The sequence below is a fragment of the Schistocerca nitens genome, chromosome 5 (assembly GCF_023898315.1).
Source record: "Schistocerca nitens isolate TAMUIC-IGC-003100 chromosome 5, iqSchNite1.1, whole genome shotgun sequence".
Classification (NCBI taxonomy): Eukaryota; Metazoa; Arthropoda; class Insecta; order Orthoptera; family Acrididae; genus Schistocerca; species Schistocerca nitens.
This window is the reverse complement of record NC_064618.1, coordinates 248,090,703-248,113,611: the sequence shown is the minus strand read 5'-3', so window position 1 is coordinate 248,113,611 and position 22,909 is coordinate 248,090,703. Positions and strand designations below refer to the sequence as shown.

Genomic DNA, 22,909 nt, shown 5'->3' with positions numbered 1-22,909 from the left:
ACAGAGGGAAACATTCCACGTGGAAAAAATACATCTAAAAAGAAAGATGATGAGACTTACCAAACAAAAGCGCTGGCAGGTCGATAGACACACAAACAAACACAAATATACACACAAAATTCAAGCTTTCGCAACAAACTGTTGCCTCATCAGGAAAGAGGGAAGGAGAGGGAAAGACGAAAGGATGTGGGTTTTAAGGGAGAGGGTAAGGAGTCATTCCAATCCCGGGAGCGGAAAGACTTACCTTAGGGGGAAAAAAGGACAGGTATACACTCGCACACACACACATATCCATCCACACATACAGACACAAGCAGACATATTTAAAGACCAAATATGTCTGCTTGTGTCTGTATGTGTGGATGGATATGTGTGTGTGTGCGAGTGTATACCTGTCCTTTTTTCCCCCCTAAGGTAAGTCTTTCCGCTCCCGGGATTGGAATGACTCCTTACCCTCTCCCTTAAAACACACATCCTTTCGTCTTTCCCTCTCCTTCCCTCTTTCCTGATGAGGCAACAGTTTGTTGCGAAAGCTTGAATTTTGTGTGTATATTTGTGTTTGTTTGTGTGTCTATATATATATATATATATATATATATATATATATATAAGAAGTAAATGGGCAAATAAGCTAAAGAGATAGGAACCAAATAACTGCATACAGCAAAAATGGATAAGTAATGCAAATGAATATTTCCATAGTTGATATCTTCTTCTTTAAATAAGGTAGAATTATTTGGTCAGTAGGAACACGAGTCCCGCTAATCTTTGACAGGTGGTAGTAGCAATAGTAGTGGTCATAAGAGCCCCGACAGATAATTTTGGATTCCAATACCTTTGTGAAATTGTGCACCATATTATTGGTCGAATTTGCGAATGAGAGCCAACAGACGTGCAGTGTGCCTCAGATTTCAGAGAAAATTCCTATCTGATATGTGGAGGGAACAAGCCCCATCTCCTCGCCTCACAAAAGCACACTGGAATCAGCATTGCATTCTCAATACCTATTACAATGCTATGGGGTGCTGCATGGTTTCTTAGTTAAGACTCCCCAATGGACTCACAGAATCTGTACCCACCAGAAGTCACCTGCTCCCAGAAAAGTGCCCCTTTATATTGTGCATATAGTAATTTCCACACCTCGCAGTGAACGTCATAGTGTTGCTCTTTCTCATCTGTCTCCACCTGCTCAACATCAGGCAGTGAAGAACACAGAGTATTCCACAAAGTGGTCAGAATCGGAATCAAAATTTTGTCTCGTAACGAACAACATAAATCATTGGTTTTACGTACAGGAGACTCTTCAGCTTATGATAAATTATACGTGGAATATAATATTTTTATATAACCACAATAAAATCTGAATATTATTTATTATTGTTGTTTTTATCCTGTTCAGATGGTCAGATCATTAAAAAATTCATCAACAGAGTAATAACATTTCTGCACCAGGGTGCTAAACAATTCTCTTATTACTGCCTCAGTTTGGAGCTTTCCAAAATTTGTGTCTTTCAATTTACTGTATACTTTCATTCCCATATACTGTCGAGTCTGCGCAAAAAGATTAAGCGTGTGTGTAGGCAACATGAAGCTTTCTTTGTTTCTAGTTTCATAATGATGCTGGAAATTATTTGACAAAAAGAGTTTAGGGTTATTACTTGTGAAAAGAATTATTTCATCCAGATACAGTGAGGGAATGCTTAGTATCTTAAGATCTCTTAATAATGGTTGACAAGATTCTCTTGGCTTTGCACTGCACATGTTTCTGATAACTTTGTCATGTTGGTTTACACTGTTTGAACTGAAATAGCTGAAAAGGCATTAACAATGACCTGATCCATTTGACATTATATGCTGCTCTCATGACTATTGCATTTGTTTTGTTTATTGTCAGTTGCCAGTAAATGCAAGTAAATAACAAGATGGCTGAAAAGTTGTACAAAAGGAAGTGTGTTTTAAGGTGTCAGCGGAAATGTGAAGACATGAAAGAAGTGCAGATATGATGGTGGGCAGAATTTTATACTGCACCACTGTCACGCATAACAATAACAAAATTGATCGGCAAATTTGAGAGGGAAGGAAGTGTGCATGATCTGAAGAAGGGACAGTGTGACAAGAAGAAATCAATAGCGGGTGAAAGGGGGGTGGTCGCAGTGGTACAGGCTTTGACAAGATCCCCAAAGAAGTCCATATGGCCCCAAAGAAGTCCATAGGGCCCCAAAGAAGTCCATAGGGCCCCAAAGAAGTCCACAGGCTACACTGTGCATGAATCAAGTGTAAGCAAGTCGAAATCACTGCATTTGAAGGCAAGAAAAGTGGAACCCATATGTTATCAGGCTGCTTCACATGATGAATGAGGATAATCTGAATAGGCACCTTGAATTTTGTGAAAGGATTTGCAGTAATGAACGGTTGACTGGTGTCATTGTTTGGTCAGGTGAGGCAACGTTTAAATTGAATGGAACCATCAATCAGCACTGCACCACTGCTGTGTGTACTGAGCAAGAGATAATCGTTATGTTATGAAGAATGAGTTGTTAATCATCCTGGTTTATCGGTGTGGACTTCTAGGGCCAGTCTTTTCTGAAGGATCAGTGGCAGGTGTAAAGTACCCACCATGTTGCAGGGACGAATTGTACCAGCTGTTCACCAAATGTAGAGAGATGAATTTCTTTTTTTCAACACGGCAGTGTATCGTTGCATTACCATCGTGTCACGTAGCAGTTCCTGGATGAAACATTTGTTGAGAGGTGGACAGGCTGACGGGGAAGTGCTGAGTTTCCACCCAGATCTCACTGTCTAACGCTGTTAAGACTTCTTTCTGTGGGGAATTCTGGACACATGTACCAGGTGTACCAGTATGAAATGAGAGTTTTTTTTGTGAAAATGAAACACTAATTTTGAATAGAAAAGTAAAAACATTTTATTCAAAGTACTGACCATTGCTTTCTATACATTTTTACCACCTTTCTGGCAATTTGTGGACACCGTGCCAATAGAAATGTTCGTCTTCTGAAGCAAACCAATCAGACACCCAATTTTCGACTTCTTCGTAGGAATCGAAGTGTTCCTCAGCCAATGCATGTCCATTGATGAAAGGGAAGGGGCCAAGTCTAGTGAATACGGCGGATGGGGTAGCAGCTCTCAGCCAAGTGTTTTGATTGTATCCTGAACCAGTTTTGCTTTGTGTGCAGGTGCATTGTCGTGTAAAAAAAAAAAATTACTTTGCCATGTATTCTGGCCCATTCTGGTCTTTTTTCGATCAATGCATAGTTCAAATTGATCATTTGTTGTCTGTAGCGATTAGTATTCACAGTTTCACCGGGTTTTAGAAGCTCGTGATACACCACACCAAACACAGAGCATTGTCTTCTTGCCGAATCGATCTGGTTTTGCAGTCGATGTTGATGGTTGTCCCGGATTAACCCATGATTTTTCCCGTTTAGGATTCTTAAAATAAATCCATTTTTCATCGCCAGTAACAATTCGACGCAAAACTGATTTTCTTTCATGTCTTTGAAGCAAAATTTGACAAATGGTTTTTCGATTTTCCATCTGTCTTTCATTCAATTCATGTGGCACTTTTTGATCTGTCCCATACCTTTCAAACGGTCAGAAATTGTTTGTTGTGCAACATTTAGCATTGCTGCCATTTGGTTCTGACTCAAAGTGTTATCTGCATCCAATATTGCTTGCAATTCGGCGTCTTCGAACTTTTTTAGTAGTCTTCCACGTTCTTCATTTCTTACATCGAAATCATTATTTCTGAACCGTTGAAACCATCTTTTGCATGTTGCTTCTGATAGAGCATGATCACCATTTGCCTCGACAAGCATTCGATGCGACTCTGCAGCACTTTCTTTCAAATGAAAGCAAAAAATTAATGCTTTCCGCAAATCATTACTATCTGGTACAAAATTCGACATTGTTAACAAGATGAAAACATATGATGTTGTTTGTTCCGTGACTTGATGTATACTAAATATCTTTGCCAGATGTCATACCAACCAAGCAAAAAAAATTAAGGCTCGTTCACAACAAATGTTCCCCATCGACACATTTGTATCTTAAAGCTCATTTCATACCGGTACACCTGGTACGCGCGAAAGCTAAGTACGTTGGATGACATGAGGGAGGCGATTGTGATTACTTGTGAATCCATTCCAGCGGCAACATATTACATGTGTCTCGGTCTTTTGCGCGGCGTTGCATACACCGTAGTGCTACCGACGGGGGACATTTTGATTATCTTCGACAGTAAACCGTCATCAGTACTGTCGTGACCATCTATGTGACTTGAAATTCACAGTTTTTGTTATTTTTGTTCGAGTTATTAACAGTGTAAACCCCTTTGTGAGGCAGCCTGTGTTTAACTGCATCTCAGGGCGGTGGCTGGCAGTGCATTTAACCTCGACACGAGGGCTGCCGCGATACAAATGTGCCCTTCCATAGGCCACGGGGAGAGACAGCTCGTGCAGCGGCCGACCTTGGCTCTGATGTATGCGGCCGAGTACCCAGCCACCTGCCAACGCAGCGTCTATATCGCGCCCGATTTAAACTTCCAGCATGATCGATGTGGTCCGTGCGCCTGTGGGTGTGGCGCTCTTGCTTACAAGCTCCGTCGGCGACCTCCCGGCACTGGAAATACTCCGATAGCTCCTCCCAGAACCGAGTACACTGTTCAACCGGATAATACATCAGTACGAACTACAGTGTGGCGTGTTAACTGGATGTTCCCAGTTCCGTGACACCGGACAGGATGAAAAGTGGGCTCGGTATTCCGTAGCGGGAAACGTAATGCGTTACACATGACAGTAGCGCGGGGCATTTATAACTTTCCTCTATGTTCTTCTTTTCGTTCTCTCTTTCTGTCAACCAGATTTTTGATTTTTCGAGTTCTTTTCACTGTCCCACTGCCGTTATTTATTGTTGATAGGCAATGTGTACCGGGTGTGTCTCCTAAAACCCATAAGGCACATGTTCTCTAGTACACTACTGGCCATTCAGATTGCTACACCACGAAGATGACGTGCTACAGACGCGAAATTTAACCGACAGGAAGAAGATGCTGTGATATGCAAATGATTGGTTTTTCAGAGCATTCACACAAGGTTGGCGCCGGTGGCGACACCTACAAAGTGCTGACATGACGAAAGTTTCCAACCGATTTCTCATACACAAACAGCAGTTGACCGGCGTTGCCTGGTGAAACGTTGTTGTGATGCCTCGTGTAAGGAGGAGAAATGCGTACCATCACGTTTCCGACTTTGATAAAGGTCGGATTGTAGCCTATCGCGATTGAGTTTATCGTATCGCGACATTGCTGCTCGCGTTGGTCGAGATCCAATGAATGTTAGCAGAATATGGAACTGGTGGGTTCAGGAGGGTAATACGGAACGCCGTGCTGGATCCCAACGGCCTCGTATCACTAGCAGTCGAGATGACAGGCATCTTATCCGCACGACTGTAACGGATCGTGCTGCCAAGTCTCGATCCCTGAGTCAACAGATGGGGACGTTTGCAAGACAACAACCATCTGCACGAACAGTTCGACGGCGTTTGCAGTAGTATGGACTATCAGCTCGGAGACCATGGCTGCGGTTACCCTTGACGCTGCATCACAGACAGGAGCCCCTGTGATGGTGTACTCAACGGCGAACCTGGTTGCACGAATGGCAAAACGTCATTTTTTCGGATGAATCCGCGTTCTGTTTACAACATCATGATGGTCGCATCTGTGTTTGGCGACATCGCGGTGTACGCACATTGGAAGCGTGTATTCGTCATCGCCATACTGGCGTATCACCCGGCGTGATGGTATGAGGGGCCATTGGTTACACGTCTCTGTCACCTCTTGTTCGCACTGACGGCACTTTGAACAGTGGACGTTACATTTCAGATGTGTTACGACCCGTGGCTCTACCCTTCATTCGATCCCTGCGACACCCTACATTTCAGCAGGACAATGCACGACCGCATGTTGCAGGTCGTGTACGAGCCTTTCTGGGTACAGATCTCTCAGCAATTGAAAACGTCTGGTCAAAGGTGGCCGAGCAACTGGGTCGTCACAATACGCCAGTCACTACTCGTGATGAACTGCGGTAGTGTGTTGAAGTTGCATGGGCAGCTGTACCTGTACACGCCATCCAAGCTCTTTTTGATTCAATGCCCAGGCGTATCAAGGCCGTTATTACGGCCAAGGGTGGTTGTTCTGGGTACTGATTTCTCAGGATCTATGCACCCAAATTGCGTGAAAATGTAGTCACATGTCAGTTCTAGTATAATATATTTGTCCAATGAATACCCGTTCACCGTCTGCCTTTCTTCTTGGTGTATCAATTTTAATGGCCAGTAGTGCATTTAGGCAGATATTCGCAATTTCGTTTTTGCAGTGCATAGATCAAGTCAATCGAAAGAAATACTGCTCAACACCAGGGCCGGTTCTAGAATGGGTCGAATCGTGCCACAGGGCAGCAAATTTTTGGGAACAGCAAAATCTGGAATTTTAACATGTTTCGAAACGGCTGAATTACCAGAGACAAACGTTTTGCATAAATGAACAAGTATGAGGGTAAGTTTGAAATTAAAATCTTTCATAACTTCTAGTGTCTTACCAGAAATTATCTACGGAATTGTGAAACAGATGGCAAATGAAGCGCTAGATTTGGTCACCTTGGGTGCGACTTTAAAAAATTTTGGCTCCGTGAACGAAGTCAAACATTCTATAGTGATGGTATTAAAAATCTGGACACTCGTTGAGAGCAAAGTGTTCGTCGCATGGTTAACTATATTGCGAAATAAATATGTAGACATGAAGAACAGGGATGTAGTGTGTTAATAAAGTTTGTTTTGTTTAAAATGCTCTAAGAGTTTTCACATAAAAAATTCGGAGGCATTGTCTTTCAGCTCGCTCTCGTAATAAATAAATGAAGATAAATGACAGCATATGGTGGCCTAACAGTTCCTATACATCAGACTTAAACACTTGTAGTAGTACCGCTGAGAAAAACACTTTGTAATAAATAAAGAATAAGTAAAATCTGCACTGTAAGCATTTCACTTATGTTTCACTAATTGGTGCATGATTACTGGCTCTGGTCTTAAAAACGTATTCACGTCAGAAAGACGTAGGGGGTATGTGTTGTGTGTGTGAAAATAAAACGTCGTGGATGAATCACTTCCTTCTGAAAAAGGTTGACTAAGGAGAGGGGGCAGGGGGAAGCGGCGCTTGAAATCTTTGTAAGGGGTGGCGAGATCCCTGGAAACAGCACTGCTCAACATGACGCGATGGCCGGTGTCGACGAAAAGCGTCTGTTTGTTTCCCGTTACAGACGTAATTATTTATTACTTGCCCATTCGACAGAACGGTCCCAAACTAGTCTAGTGCGATATTCGGTGTAGGGTCTTTGGTGACCAATCCCGAACGCAACTCGGGCCGCGACTTTGTTACAAAGACCGTGCCCGAGTAGAGGTCGGACCGCGATTTTATGGACGCGCGAACCACCTGTCGCTTTAAAACTGGACTCATTTCACATAACAACAAGGTACGGAAGTCTCGCAACGCGCTTCTTGACTGGTGCTGCCTTGTTTTGTTCATTTCTAGAATTATTGCGAAAGAAACAGTGAACGTAATAGCTACTGTCGTTAACCTCTGAGCCAATATCATTACTGACGTAATTTTTTGCGTGTACTCGATAGGTTCCGCAGTTCTCTGGAATTCTGCACTTTGTTGAGTGAGCAAGTATCTTGGAAGTTCAAGAGGAAGAAATTTGTTCATTAGCTCGCCTCGAACTTCTTTTCTTTTCTTTTTTTTTTTTTTAGGGGGCGGGGGGAGGGTGGAATAGTTATGCTTTCTGTCATATTAAAATTTGTGATCTATCGAAGAACTAAAGTAAATATAAAAAATAAATCTTGAAGCTTGGCTTCAAGCCATCCTGGGCTTACATTTCAGCGAGATAATGCCCGTCCGCACACAGCGACAGTTTCTACCGCTTGTGTTGGTGCTTGCCAAACCCTACCTAAACCAGCAAGGTCGTCGGAGCTCTCCCCAGGTGAGAATGTTTGGAGCGTTATGGGCAGGACCCTCCAACTAGCTCGGGATTTTGACGATGTACCGCCCCAATTGAACAGAATTTGCCACGATATCCCTCAAGAGGATATGCAACGACTATATCAATCAATGCCAAGCCGAATAACTGCTTGCCTAAGGGCCAGAGGGGGCCCAACGCATGATTGACTTGTTCACTTTGTGAAGTTTTTCCGTTGAATATATCATCCAATTTTTCTGAAATTGTGATCATTTGTTAGTCTGTAGCTGTGACAGCTACCGATTTTCGCCCCCATTCGGATAATTCCTTCTTCTTCTTCTTTTTGTGTATTATGACGTTGATTTGTATTGGGCCGACACACCTGCAACGTTTCCGCCACTACTCCACTTTACGAATGGGGTGCACCATTTTGTTTTGGCCGCTCTAGCGCCATGCTACGGTGTGGGAATTTTAACGTGTAGCAGGACTGCAGACATATACCTGCAAACAAACAATTAATTCCAGAATGAGATTTTCACTCTGCAGCGGAGTGTGCGCTGATATGAAACTTCCTGGCAGATTAAAACTGTGTGCCCGACCGAGACTCGAACTCGGGATCTTTGCCTTTCGCGGGCAAGTGCTCTACCATCTGAGCTACCGAAACACGACTCACGCCCGGTACTCACAGCTTTACTTCTGACGGTACCTCGTCTCCTACCTCCCAAACTTTACAGAACCAGGAGAGCTTCTGTAAAGTTTGGAAGGTAGGAGACGAGGTACTGGCAGAAGTAAAGCTGTGAGTACCGGGCGTGAGTCGTGCTTCGGTAGCTCAGATGGTAGAGCACTTGCCCGCGAAAGGCAAAGGTCCCGAGTTCGAGTCTCGGTCGGGCACACAGTTTTAATCTGCCAGGAAGTTTCAAACAATTAATTAATTACATAACTTATGACCACCCGTCGTAAACTTCTATCGGGCAAGAACGTCCTCTCTGCCTGTGTTACTCTAGTTGTTTCTTCCGGACGGGCGCAGTTGCTGGGTAGTAGCGACGACTGAAGGTCCGCTCAGACATGTCCGGGCCGTGTCAGGACGGAGCGTCGGACTAATGATCCCGTTCCTCTAGGAACCACACACACATAACTGAGGCTTGTCAGCCAGTGTTGTTCCTCATAATGACTTGGATCTGCTGGTTTTTGTTTCTGTTTGTGAAAGTTGTAAATATGTTCGCTAATTTTCGTAATAGTGAATTAGGACTTCCAGCACTTGCTTTAGAGGAAGAAGAAAGAGAAGTATGGCAAAAAAAGAAGAAATTTGTGGATCCACAGAGCCTGGGAAACAAGACCAGTACAGGAAGAGTTTCGAACATTATTTCCTCGTCTCACGGATGATAAGTAGAACCAAAATTGAGAGAAAACTACACTTTCTGGAGACTACCAGTTTCACCCAAAGACTCTTCTAGCCTCTGTCTTTGTACTCGGCATTTCGGTATTTTGCATTTGTCTGTTCACAAAGGACAGGAAACTTGCGAAATTCTTCTATTAGCCTTTCCACATCCATTTTTGTTCGCAAAATAGTCTTGCACAGTTGCACAACTTGCAAAACAGTTATAAATGTTCAAATGGCTCTGAGCACTATGGGACTTAACATCTGAGGTCATCAGTCCCCTGCCCGAGGCAGGATTCCAACCTGCGACCGTAGCGGTCGCGCGGCTCCAGGCTGAAGCGCCTAGAACCGCTCGGCCACTGCGGCCGGCTGCAAAACATTTCTGCCGTCGCATCGTTCGTCAGGCGAAATTCCGAAATTAATCATCTGAAATACGTGTTTCCAAAGAACGGTTATGGGTCACGTGATATGAAGTCAGCATTCTCCAAGAAAATAAAACGTGAAAATGTTTATCATTCACGTGACGAGTCACTGATTGCCTTCCTTCCCTACTGCGGCGCTGCATCCAGCAAAATAGGCACAGTCCTGAAAGACGAGGTATTAGCATCCTAAGAAGATAAAGGAGATGCTGTACCCTGTTAAAGACAGTTTCGGTCTCAGGATGCCTGGGATTTACAACATGTCTTGTGAGTGCGGAAGCAATTACATCGGTCAGTCCCTCCGCACCGTTTCAACAGAGGCATATTAAAAATAGAGAACTGTCCCAGGCTCTCATACACTAGGGTCCTGTAAATTAAAGAAGCTGTAGAAACGAGAATGTGTGAGAAAATGTTCAACCGTGACAGAGGATATAATCTCAGCGTCGCACGGAAGCGAGCTCTCGTCACAGAGAAGGGCCAGAGATATTCGTCTCAATGTTTACGTTAGGACGGGAGCGGTGGCGCCACCAGCGCAGACATTGCCACTATCTGCGACAGCAAGACGTAATTATCGACCAATCAGAAGTCGTCTTTCGGTTATATAATGCCACCACAGCAGCAGTTTTGAATCCGCCCCCCACTTAGTGACCCCCCCCCCCCCTACTTCGTTCTTTCCTTTCCTACTCCCCTTTTCTTTTCCATCATCTGTCCAAGTTCCCCGTGTCTGCCCTCGGCTGTGGTGTGTCATATTTGTGCCAATGTTTTAGTGCAGTGTTCAAGTGAGTGTTCAGTGTTGTGCGTCTTTCCAAAATGTTGCGAACAGAAATCATGCTGTCGCTGGGTGTGATTTGTATATCTCAAGCGAACAGAAACCATACTGTCACCGCGTTTTTTTAATTGTCTGCCTATTATTTTACCTGTCTGCTTCCTGTGTATTTTATTAGCATCACCAACCCTTTGTTTTATGTTTTAAGTTCCACAATTTTCCGCCATTTTACCATTTAAGTCGCCGATTTTATGTCTTGCTTTTATTATTTATTATCTTCCTTTTTTAAAAACAAATTCTGTAGGCTGAAGAGCGGCGTACTAAGCTGCTGCCAGCCCGCCCCCTTCGGGGGGGGGGGGGGGGGGGATAAAAGTCCGAGAATGTTTTATGTAACAGAACCGTTGCGAAAGACTCGGTTCCCATAAGTGAAAAATTAAACATAACAAATTCCACCCGGCACGCTCTCGGTTCGCCGGCCGGGGTGGCAGAGCGGTTCTAGGCGCTACAGTCTGGAACCGCGCGACCGCTACGGTCGCAGGTTCGAATCCTGCCTCGGGCATGGATGTGTGTGATGTCCTTAGGTTAGTTAGGTTTAAGTAGTTCTAAGTTCTAGGGGACTGACGACCTCAGAAGTTAAGTCCCATAGTGCCCAGAGCCATTTGAACGCTCTCGGTTCACTGGCGTTCCTCGAACACGGTCCGATCGTGTCTCGACCGCTACATTTCTTTTAATGCTATATTTCGTTTCCGAGTATCTCTGCCACGGACACGCCCCGGACTCTTGCGAGCGGACTGTTAGTGAAATTTCGGCCCGGAGTAGCCCCGGACCTTTGGACCGCATGTGGAGTTCCCTATAGTAGTCCGTGGTTTCAGCCGCGAGCCCCGAGGCGTTGGAGCGACAAAGGAGCTGGGCGAGCTGTGGAAGGGCAGGGCGTCCTTGCGCCGGCCTGTAGTCCGTGGGCGGCGCCGGCCGTGTTTTATTGTGCGCCGTCCAGCGGCGGATATTTCAGGCTGTTTACTCATAATCCGCGGCCGCGGGCACGCCCTCTTCTCAGGCCGCCGCCCCGGCGCATCCATCAGTGTCCGGCGCCGGCTGGAGCGCCCGCTACTCGCTACCGGCTCCGCGGTGAAAGCCTCGTGCGCCTCTACGACCCGCCGTCCTCGCTGTCATTGTCCCTCCCGGTAGAAGAGTCTGACAAAATAAATAATTAGTAAACTAGCAGACGGGAAGACTCACTACCGTAAGTGCTCCGTGCGACAAGAAAACTGACACAGTCGGCATGTATGGTCAAGGGTAGAGTTGTAAAACTACCGTAGACTTTCGTACGTAGACTACAGTAGTTTTATGTAAACTAAAGGTGGGGGGGGGGGGGGGGGGGGGGCGAGAAAGGAAAGGAAAGGAACTATTAATGTCACCTGGGTCGGGACGACTTTATGCGGAATTTTCGGCGACAGCTAGAGATGTGTTCCGGATTTTGTTTCGAACCTGGATTCTTATGCTTACTAGGCAGTTGCTTATCTGCGCGGACTTATCTCGACGCGCCTTCCGGCCGACACACGTCCCCACCAATCCACAGTCCCCGCCCCTGTCTTCCATGCTCGCTACTTTGAGATTCCCGCAGGAGTTCAAACGCTCTTGTGCATACGCACTGAACGTGGTGGATTCATTGCCCATCGACGCAAATCATTTATGTAAATGGGTGGTGTCTGTGCTTTCGGACATCGGAGGAAACAGGTGACAGCGATAAAACGGTGCATACAGAAAACGTAGAGACATCTCCTCGTCAAGAATAAGAAACTTTGCATCAACACAATTTAAGGTACCAGGAAGTAGGCCAAATACTATCTAACACATTTTCAGAATCGTACTTCGCGATACAGTTATAAATGTACAGTGTTAATATTACTTTATCTGTCAATAGCTAAAAAGAGAATTCATAACACTCACAAGTTTGCGCAACACGTAAGCGTAATACAGGGAGATCAAAAAGTCAGTATAAATCTGAAAACTGAATAAATCACGGAATAATGTAGATAGAGAAGTGCAAATTGACACACATGCTTGAAATGGCATGGGGTTTTATGAGAACCAAAAATATACAAAAGTTCAAAAAATGTCCGACAGATGGCGCTTCATCTGATCAGAATAGCAATAATTAGCATAACAAAATAAGACAAAGTAAAGATGATGTTCTTTACAGGAAATGCTCAATATGTCCACCATCATTCCACAACAATAGCTGTTGTCGAGGAGTAATGTTGTGAACAGCACTGTAAAGCATGTTGTCTTTCAGCATACCTAGCGATGTCGGTCGATCACGATACACTTGCGACTTCAGGTAACCCCAAAGCCAATAATAGCACGGACTGAGGTCTCGGGACCTGAGAGACCAAGCATGACGAAAGTGGCGGGTGAGCACACGATCATCACCAAACGACGCGCGCAAGAGACCTTTCACGCGTCTAGCAATATGGGGTGGTACTAATAAAACCCCATGTCATTCCAAGCATGTGTGTCAATTTTTACCTCTCTATCTACATTATTCCGAGGTTTATTAAGTTTTCAAATTTATACTGACTTTTTGATCACCCGGTATTTAGCAAGTAAAGTTTGTCATCCCATCATTTCTTTTGGGAAAGTAAAGGTCAATAAAAGGTAAAAGTAGCAGTTACTGGTGCAATTAATAATTGATTCCTGTTTTGTACACTTCCTAGATAACAGAACGCATCATGTCATTCTCAATGGAGAGAAGTCTTCCGAAGTAAGAGTGATTTCAGGTCTGTCACAGGGGAGTGTCGTAGGACCGTTGCTATTCACAATGTACATAAATGACCTTGTGGATAACATCGGAAGTTCACTGAAGCTTTTTGCGGATGATGTTGTAGTATATCGACAGGTTGTAACAATGGAAAATTGTACTGAAATGCAGGAGTATCTGCAACGAATTGACGCATGGTGCAGGGGATGGCAATTGAATCTCAATGTAGACAAGTGTAATGTGCTGCGAATACATAGAAAGAAAGATCCTTTATCATTTAGCTACAATACAGCAGGTCAGCAACTGGAAGCGGTTAATTCCATAAATTATCTGGGAGTAGGCATTAGGAGTGATTCAAAATGGAATGACCATATAAAATTAATCGTCGGTAAAGCAGATGCCAGACTGAGATTCACTGGAAGAATCCTAAGGAAATGCAATCCGAAAACAAAGGAAGTAGGTACAGTGCATTTGTTCGCCCACTGCTTGAATACTGCTCACCGGTGTGGGATCCGTACCAGATAGGGTTGATAGAAGAGATAGAGAAGATCCAACGGAGAGCAGTGCGCTTCGTTACTGGATCATTTAATAATCGCGAAAGTGTTACAGAGATGATAGACAAACTCCGGTGGAAGACTCTGCAAGAGTACGGGCTTTTGTTGGTTTCGAGAACATATCTTCACCGAGGAGTTACGCAGTATATTGCTCACTCCTACGTATGTCTCGCGAAGAGACCATGAGGATAAAATCAGGGAGATTAGAGCCCACACATGGGCATACCGACAATCTTTGTTTCCACGAACAATACGAAACTGGAATATAAGGGAGAACCGACAGAGGTACTCAAAGTACGCTCCGCCACACACCGTCAGGTGGTTTGGGGAGTATGGATGTAGATGTAGAATGAGGAATATGCAGGTTGTGTAATTTTGAAATGCTTGTTCACAAGGGTCCAATCAAACTCTTATTATTCACTACGTAGTAAAGTTCTTTCTCAACGCGGGTAAAACGAGACGGAACAAAACTGAACAACCACGCTTAAGAACTAGAGAAATGAATCGCAGCCAGCTTGCAAGTACGAATCGTACGCGATCCATCAGCTTGGCCGAGATTTCCATGCGACCAGCGACCGGCGACCGCTCGCTGCGATATGCCCATGCACGTGCGTTCTACGAAGCGACAGGTCGCGCATGTGACGGATCGGTGCACCCGTCGCTCGTGTGTGAGGTCCTTACTACTCGGCAGTTCCACTAAGCTCTTTGTACGATTCAGCAGCAGTGTATGAAAACATTCTTCTGTTGTTATGTTCGGATGTCTGTGTGTAGAAACGAGTTTGTAAAGAAGTATGAAGGACAATGAAGAACAAAAATTCATTCATACGAGGGAAGGATACTGTTAACCTACCAGACAATGATACCAACTACAAACAGCTGTCTTCTAGTAAAGATGAGTTTTAATTGTTTTTTTAATGTTTGCCTTTCCTGCTTGAAACCTTAGTGATGGACTTAAATAGAATGGCACTTGTAATCTCCCCCTCCTTCTTAATGCCAGCTATTGTCCACAATAAGCGAAGTCTTTTATGAAAAATTTGAGAGGAGACAATAAACTTTCTACTTTATTTAGCTTTTCGTGTAGAATTGGCTCCACTTTTTCTTGTTTAGGGTTCTGATACTTGAAGCTGAGATTCTCACATTTTAGGTCCTCATGACTGAAGTGATCTAAATAAATTTGAAGATTGTTGTTGCTGAATTTTTTTTGTTACGTTAATATATCTTGTCACATTTTAGTATATCACACAGTCTTTTGAATTTTCACATTAACAAAGCCGAAATTACATTGTTAAACCCAAAATACAAAAATACGTTATCACATCAGAGGCATGCCCACCGTGGTTCAACAACAAAGTTAGGAAACTACTGCGAAAGCAAAGAGAGCTTCACTCCAAGTTTAAACGCAGTCAAAACCTCTCAGACAAACAGAACCTAAACGATGTCAAAGTTAGCGTAAGGAGGGCTATGCGTGAAGCGTTCAGTAAATTCGAAAGTAAAATTCTATGTACCGACTTGACAGAAAATCCTAGGAAGTTCTGGTCTTACGGTAAATCAGTAAGTGGCTCGAAACAGCATATCCAGACACTCCGGGATGATGATGGCATTGAAACAGAGGATGACACGCGTAAAGCTGAAATACTAAACACCTTTTTCCAAAGCCGTTTCACAGAGGAAGACCGCACTGCAGTTCCTTCTCTAAATCCTTGCACAAACGAAAAAATGGCTGACATTGAAATAAGCGTCCAAGGAATAGAAAAGCAACTGGAATCACTCAGCAGAGGAAAGTCCACTGGACCCGACGGGATACCAATTCGATTCTACACAGAGTACGCGAATGAACTTGCCCCCCTTCTAACAGCCATGTACTGCAAGTCTCTAGAGGAACGGAAGGTTCCAAATGATTGGAAAAGAGCACAGGTAGTCCTAGTCTTCAAGAAGGGTCGTCGAGCAGATGCGCAAAACTATAGACCTATATCTCTGACGTCGATCTGTTGTAGAATTTTAGAACATGTTTTTTGCTCGAGTATCATGTCGTTTTTGGAAACCCAGAATCTACTCTGTAGGAATCAACATGGATTCCGGAAACAGCGATCGTGTGAGACCCAACTCGCTTTATTTGTTCATGAGACCCAGAAAATACTAGATACAGGCTCCCAGGTAGATGCTATTTTCCTTGACTTCCGGAAGGCGTTCGATACAGTTCCGCACTGTCGCCTGATAAACAAAGTAAGAGCCTGCGGAATATCACACCAGCTGTGTGGCTGGATTGAAGAGTTTTTAGCAAACAGATCACAGCATGTTGTTATCAATGGAGAGACGTCTACAAACGTTAAAGTAACCCCTGGCGTGCCACAGGGGAGTGTTATGGGACCATTGCTTTTCACAATATATATAAATGACCTAGTAGATAGTGTCGAAAGTTCCATGCGGCTTTTCGCGGATGATGCTGTAGTATACAGAGAAGTTGCAGCATTAGAAAATTGTAGCGAAATGCAGGAAGATCTGCAGCGGATAGGCACTTGGTGCAGGGAGTGGCAACTGACTCTTAACATAGACAAATGTAATGCATTGCGAATACATAGAAAGAAGGATCCTTTATTGTATGATTATATGATAGCGGAACAAACACTGGTAGCAGTTACTTCTGTAAAATATCTGGGAGTATGCGTGCGGAACGATTTGAAGTGGAATGATCATATAAAATTAATTGTTGTTAAGGCGGGTACCAGGTTGAGATTCATTGGGAGAGTCCTTAGAAAATGTAGTCCATCAACAAAAGAGGTGGCTTACAAAACACTCGTTCGACCTATACTTGAGTATTGCTCATCAGTGTGGGATCCGTACCAGATCGGGTTGACGGAGGAGATAGAGAAGATCCAAAGAAGAGCGGCGCGTTTCGTCACAGGGTTATTTGGTAACCGTGATAGCGTTACGGATAGGTTTAGCAAACTCAAGTGGCAGACTCTGCAAGAGAGGCGTTCTGCATCGCGGTGTAGCTTGCTCGCCAGGTTTCGAGAGGTTGCGTTCCTGGATGAGGTACCGAATATATTGCTTCCCCCTACTTATACCTCCCGAGGAGATTACGAATGTAAAATTAGAGAGATTCGAGCGAACACGGAGGCTTTCCGGCAGTCGTTCTTCCCGCGAACCATACGCGACTGGAACAGAAAAGGGAGGTAATGACAGTGGCACGTAAAGTGCCCTCCGCCACACACCGTTGGGTGGCTTGCGGAGTATAAATGTAGATGTAGATGTAGATGCTTATTACTATCTCACTCAGCGGAAATAACTGTATTCCAAAGGGTTTACAAGTTTTCTTGACAAATGAATTTCTATTAGTTTTCATTATTATTTCATAAATGAATCCAGAAATAAACATAGTAAACAGTACTAGACTGCTTAATTAATGATTGAAATTTTAATTGTGCCAAATCATTCGTAATTTCAAGTATTTCTAAAAAAAATATTTTTAACTGTACATTCAGAGTACTTATCGACTGTAACATCGAAAATAAAGTAATTGCTTTACATAAATTTTAGCTTGAAATACAAAAAATTGTGTATAAAATTAAATGAAAGTTTTCACAAGAGCAGCTGAGCTAATATTGACCTGTCCAAAATTTGAAATATAGTACTGGTATCGACAACTACTGTTGAGGAAAAATAATGCTAGAGGATGATGTCCCGTTATACACTGTTACAACTAACTAATTAACTGAAATTAACGCAACTTATAAAATTTGCTGTGAAATGTTGTGCATGTTTGAAACGTTATTAAAACAACGCTTGTTATGGGAAGAAGTGTTTCAACGAGAAGGACCGTTAACACTGATGTCCCCAGCATTTATACGCAAACTTTTCATAAATGAAAGATATCTGTTGGGTACAACTGTCATGTCACAAAGCAAAAAATTATCGAATTTCGTAGGAGTATGAAGGGCTCGTAATGTAGACCTCGTTTTCACTTCTCACCTTCCTTTTTACTTGTACATTTGGTCAGAAAATTAAAGCCTCTAGCACGGCTAACTTTTGTATACAGATGTACCCTTTGTTGCAGACAGGGTCGTTGCGGCTATATACGTGTGGCAGTGTGGTGTGCGACGCCCCTCGGAACTGGGCGCGAGGTTGGCAGCAGTGCGAGCTGGGCCCACGCGGCTCTCCGCGCTCGCCCACGGAGGGCGGGCCGCGCATCGCAGCGTTCAATTAGTGGCCGCACTACACTACAACACACTACACCTGCGACACCACGCCACGGGAAACTCAACGGCCGTAACGAGAAGGCGTGCCAACCGCGCTCACCGCCTCCTGCATCACTTAGCCCTTCAAAACTATCGCACTCTTGCAATATCAGATTGCATTCCTTTCCAAACGAACAGCTCTCGTATTATCAATATTTGTCATTTCCCCTTGTTTATCTCGGTGGCTTAGCGACACTGACAAATGCCTCACTTATGGTCAAGTGGTTACGCTGCGGCATAGACTCACTTGAACTAGAAATAGGTAGGGAAGAGAATAGTGCTGCTCGCAAGGAGCTCAGAAACCTGTTAAGAACGCTGCCATATTCCTCCGGGCTGACTCAGAGTTCTATCCACAGACAATACCAATATTGCCATGTGGACGCTAGGTAATTATGTAAACTACACTGAAGCGCCAAAGAAACTGGTAGAGGCATGCGTATTCAAATACAGAAACACGTAAACAAGCAGAATACGGCGCTGCGGTTGGCAACACCTGTATAAGACAACAGGTGTGTGGCTCAGTTGTTAGATCGATTACTGCTGCTATAAGTGGCAGGTTATCAAGATTTAAGAGAGTTTGAACGTGGCGTCGTAGTCGGCACACGAGCGATGGGACACAGCATCTCCGAGGTAGCGGTGAATTGGGATTTTCCCGTACGGCCATTTCATGTGTGTATCGTGAATATCAGGAATCCGGTGAAGCATCAAATCTCCGACATCGCAGCTGTCGGGAAAAGATTCTGCGCGAACGTGACCAACGAAGACTGTAGAAAATCGTTCATCGTGACAGAACTGTAACCCTTCCGCAGATTACTGCAGATTTCAATGTTGGGCCATCAACAAGTGTCAGCGTGCGAACCATTCAACGAAACATTATCGACATCGGCTTTCGGAGCCGAGGGCCCACTCGTGTGCTCTTGATCACTGCACGACACAAAGCTTAACGCCACGGCTGGGCCCGTCAACACCGACATTGAACTGTTGATTACTGGAAACGTGTTGCCTGGTCGGACGAGTCTCGCTTCAAATTGTATCGAGCGAATGGACGTGTACGGGTATGGAGACAACCTCATGAATCCTTGGATCCTGCACGTCAGGAGGGGACTGTTCAAGCTGGTGGAGGCTCTGTAATGGTGTGGGGCTTGTGCGGCTGGAGTGATATGGGACCCCTGATACGTCTAGACAGGTGGCACGTACGCAAGCATCCTGTCTGATCACCTGCATCCATTTATGTCCATTGTGCTTTCCGACGGACTTGGGAAATTCCAGCAGGACAATGCGACACCCCACACTTCCAGAATACCTACAGAGTAGTTCCACTAACACCCTTCTGAGTTTAAATATTTCCGCTGGCCACCACACTCCGGAGATCCCCATCCTCTCGTGCTCTCACTGATTTATGGAAAGCCCTGCAGGACTCATGATGTCAGTTACCTCCAGCACTACTTCAGGCTTCAGCCGAGTCCATGCCATGTCGTGTTGCCGCACTTCTGCGTGTTCGCGGCGGCCCTACACGATATTAGTCAGGTGTACCAGTTTATATGGCTCTTCAGTTATATTATAAACAGAAACGGCGAAGATAACATCACCACATTTGTAGTTTAGGAGCCTATTGTCGAATGACACAGTTTCCGAATCTCAAAAAGTATTTCTCAAACACGCTGACCATTGGATTGTTCATCAATCTAGGATCCTTACTATGTACGACTGGTAGAAGAAATAGAGAAGATACAACAAAGAGTGGCGCGTTTCGTCATGGGATCGTTCAGTAGGACAAACTCCAGTGGCATTATTGAGCATATTTGGGATGCCTTGCAACGTGCTGTTCAGAAGATTTCTGCAGGATTCATGGTGCCAATTCCCTCCAGCACTATTTCTGCTTGATTGTATTGGAAAACAAAGGACGAAGTGCTCGGATTTGAAAGGGTGTACGGCAGAGATGAAGTCTGTCCCCCCCCCCCCCCTCCTACCTGTGCATCGAAGAAGCAATGACGGAAATAAAAGAAATGTTCAAGTTGGATTAAAATTCCAGGATACCAATAACACCGATTCACTGGTGTCATTGCTATCCTTAGGGAAAGTAAAGAAGAATTACAGGATCTATTGGACGGAAAGAACAGCCTCATGAGTACAGAATATGGATTGAGAGTAAACCGGAAAAATCAAAGGTAATGAGATTTAACAGAAACGACAATAACGAGATGCTTAACATCGACATTGGTGATCACTAAATAGACGAAGTGAAGGAATTCTGATATCCAGAGAGCAAAATAACCCATAACTGACGATGCGAGGAGGGCGTAGAAAGCAGGCTAGCACAGCAAAGCGGCGATTCGTGTGAGAGGTACGGCATCATCAACTGCTTTCCATCCCCTCTGACCGTCGAAGAACTTGAGTGGAAGACTATTCGGAACCGATTCAGGAGTTATCGCGCCGTCATTAGTTTGCTGTGGCGTCTTTATGAGGATTTCATAAAGACGGCCATCGATGCCTCGCAAAATAGGAAAGGATATTTTACCATTAACAAGCTTAGAAAAAGATTTTAAAACAGTTGACAAGAATACATTTTTATAGAATTCAGAAATTGTCAGGGATAAAATGCGAACAACGCGGGTTAGCTTATTCCCATGTCATTCAGCACAAACGTTACGTTTTCTTCGTGACACTAATTCTGTCAGAGATGGCGAAACTTTTGGAAGCTTTGTTGGACGGAATGGATACTGTGTCACTTATATCACGATTGATACTATCTCGGCATCCAAGTTCAATGCCCCATAGAAAATATTGGAGACAATTATTACTTCTACAACGAAATTCCACTTTTAGTCTGGAGACAACTAGTAACCAGAGAAACAAAATGAGAATTGCCACATCGCTCGTTTTGGTATTTTAAATTCCTTCCCATGCAGTCTTAGATCTTTCTACATAAATCGTGGACCAAAGTGTTTTTGTAAACAACGCAGTGTCTGAGCCACCTCTCGCAGTAACTTTGGTAACAGTTATTCTGGCAGCTATCCGCACAGGCTGAGAAGAAGATTCGCGTCAGGTAAAGTAGGTGACGCCAGACTTCATGGAGTAGCTGTTAGTTATCCTGCTTACGGCCCAGTGAGTCATACCAGGTTTGTCAGTAGCTCCTTTCGGCGTTGCGATAACACGTTTATGACAACATTATGCAGGCAGATAAAAAACAGTTATGGCTGTTATACGATCCTCGTTACGGTGGATGATAAATACTAGGCCTAGTTTCGCTGGTTACTAGTAGTCGCTCAAGAGCCATGCGGTACTCTCCTCTACCATTTGTATAAATCTGGAATAAGTTAAATAATGTAACTTGTTACAGAATTAAGTGCTTATCTCTTGCGTGAGATGAAACCCGCAAGAAACCTACGGAGTGGGAACTCGTAGCTTTATTCTTTACCAGCAACTGTCAAAGACGCACGCTGTAACCAAGAGGTCAATCCAGACGTCTTGTTTAACCGTCTAGGTTGGCCTCACACAGCTACAAAAATTCCGCTGCTACCGAATACAAATTAACGAACGACGCTCCACTTTATTAATAGACTGCGCTAGGTTTTTTTTTTTTTTTTCTATCGGCGTACTGCAATACAGCGTGTTTCGAAAGTCTGCGAACACTTTAAAAAATTCATTGTAGGCGAATGAGTTGCATTACAAAATAGCAATATACTTAATTCGAAAGAGTAAACTTTTAAGTTTTTCCCTCATTGCAGGGGTATCGTGTAGTTCCATGTATGCTCGCTAGATGGTATCATAATCAAGATGGCATTTTCTGGGGGTGAGAAGGCTTTCTGCGTGCTAAAATTTGACAAACCAAATAGTGCAAAGGACGTCCAACGAAAATTTAGGATGAAGTACGGAAAAGCAGCACCAACCAGAAAGGCATTCTACAAGCGGCACGTAAATTTCGTTGAAACTGGGTGTTTGTGTGACAAGCAGAGAAGTGGTCGGCCAGGTGTGAATTCAGATGACACTGGACGAGTAAGAGAAGTTTTTACAAGGAATCCGGCAACATCTCTATGCAGAGCTTCGCGTGATGAAATGTAAACAACGACTGTGTGGCGTGTTTTGTGTAAAATGTTAAGCATGATATCATCCAGACTACGGTAATGTAAAAGATATGTCCTGAAGACAATGGCCAGCGATTCGAGTTTTGCTGTGCACTACAGATCGAAGTTGATGGATTTTGTACAATTCTATATTTTTTTCGGACGAAGCAACGTTTGATACTAATTGGAAAGTAGACATGCACAATTGTAGGATTTAGGGAACAGAAAGTCCACATAATATCACTGAATACGAGCGAGATTCTCCGAAAGTCTATGTTTTTGGAGTCATGTGTCACCGAAACTCCATGAGCCTTTCTTCTTAGAAGAACAAACTGTTCCTTCCTTCAGACGTTGCAGAATTGGTTAATGCCACTGTTGCAAGCAGAATCAGAGTTTCGTCCTTCAGCTAGATGGTACTCCCCAACATTTTCACCGTGATGTTACGGCCTATCTGAACTCAGTATACTTACTTGGACTTAACTCTTGTCATTTCTTATGGGGATATGTAGGGGACCTTGCCCCTCCTCTTCCAGATGATGTGGAACTGAGAAAGGGAATTGAACAAGCGACAGCCCAGTCTCGGAAGAGATATTGACCCGTGTGTGGCAAGATAAGAGTTCGAGTGTCACGTCGACATTTGTAGGATCACACATTGTTCCCGCTTGGAGTGTATCTAAAGTAAAAATTGTTTTAAATTGTGTACGGTTT

At 44.0% G+C, this 22,909-nt stretch overlaps 1 protein-coding gene across 1 annotated transcript in view; it reads right to left on the bottom strand.

The window, feature by feature from the left end:
* Nucleotides 1–22,909, bottom strand: part of LOC126259198 (semaphorin-5A) — a 686,291-nt gene that overhangs the window by 15,270 nt on the left and 648,112 nt on the right. The gene's annotated exons all lie outside the window — the stretch shown is intronic.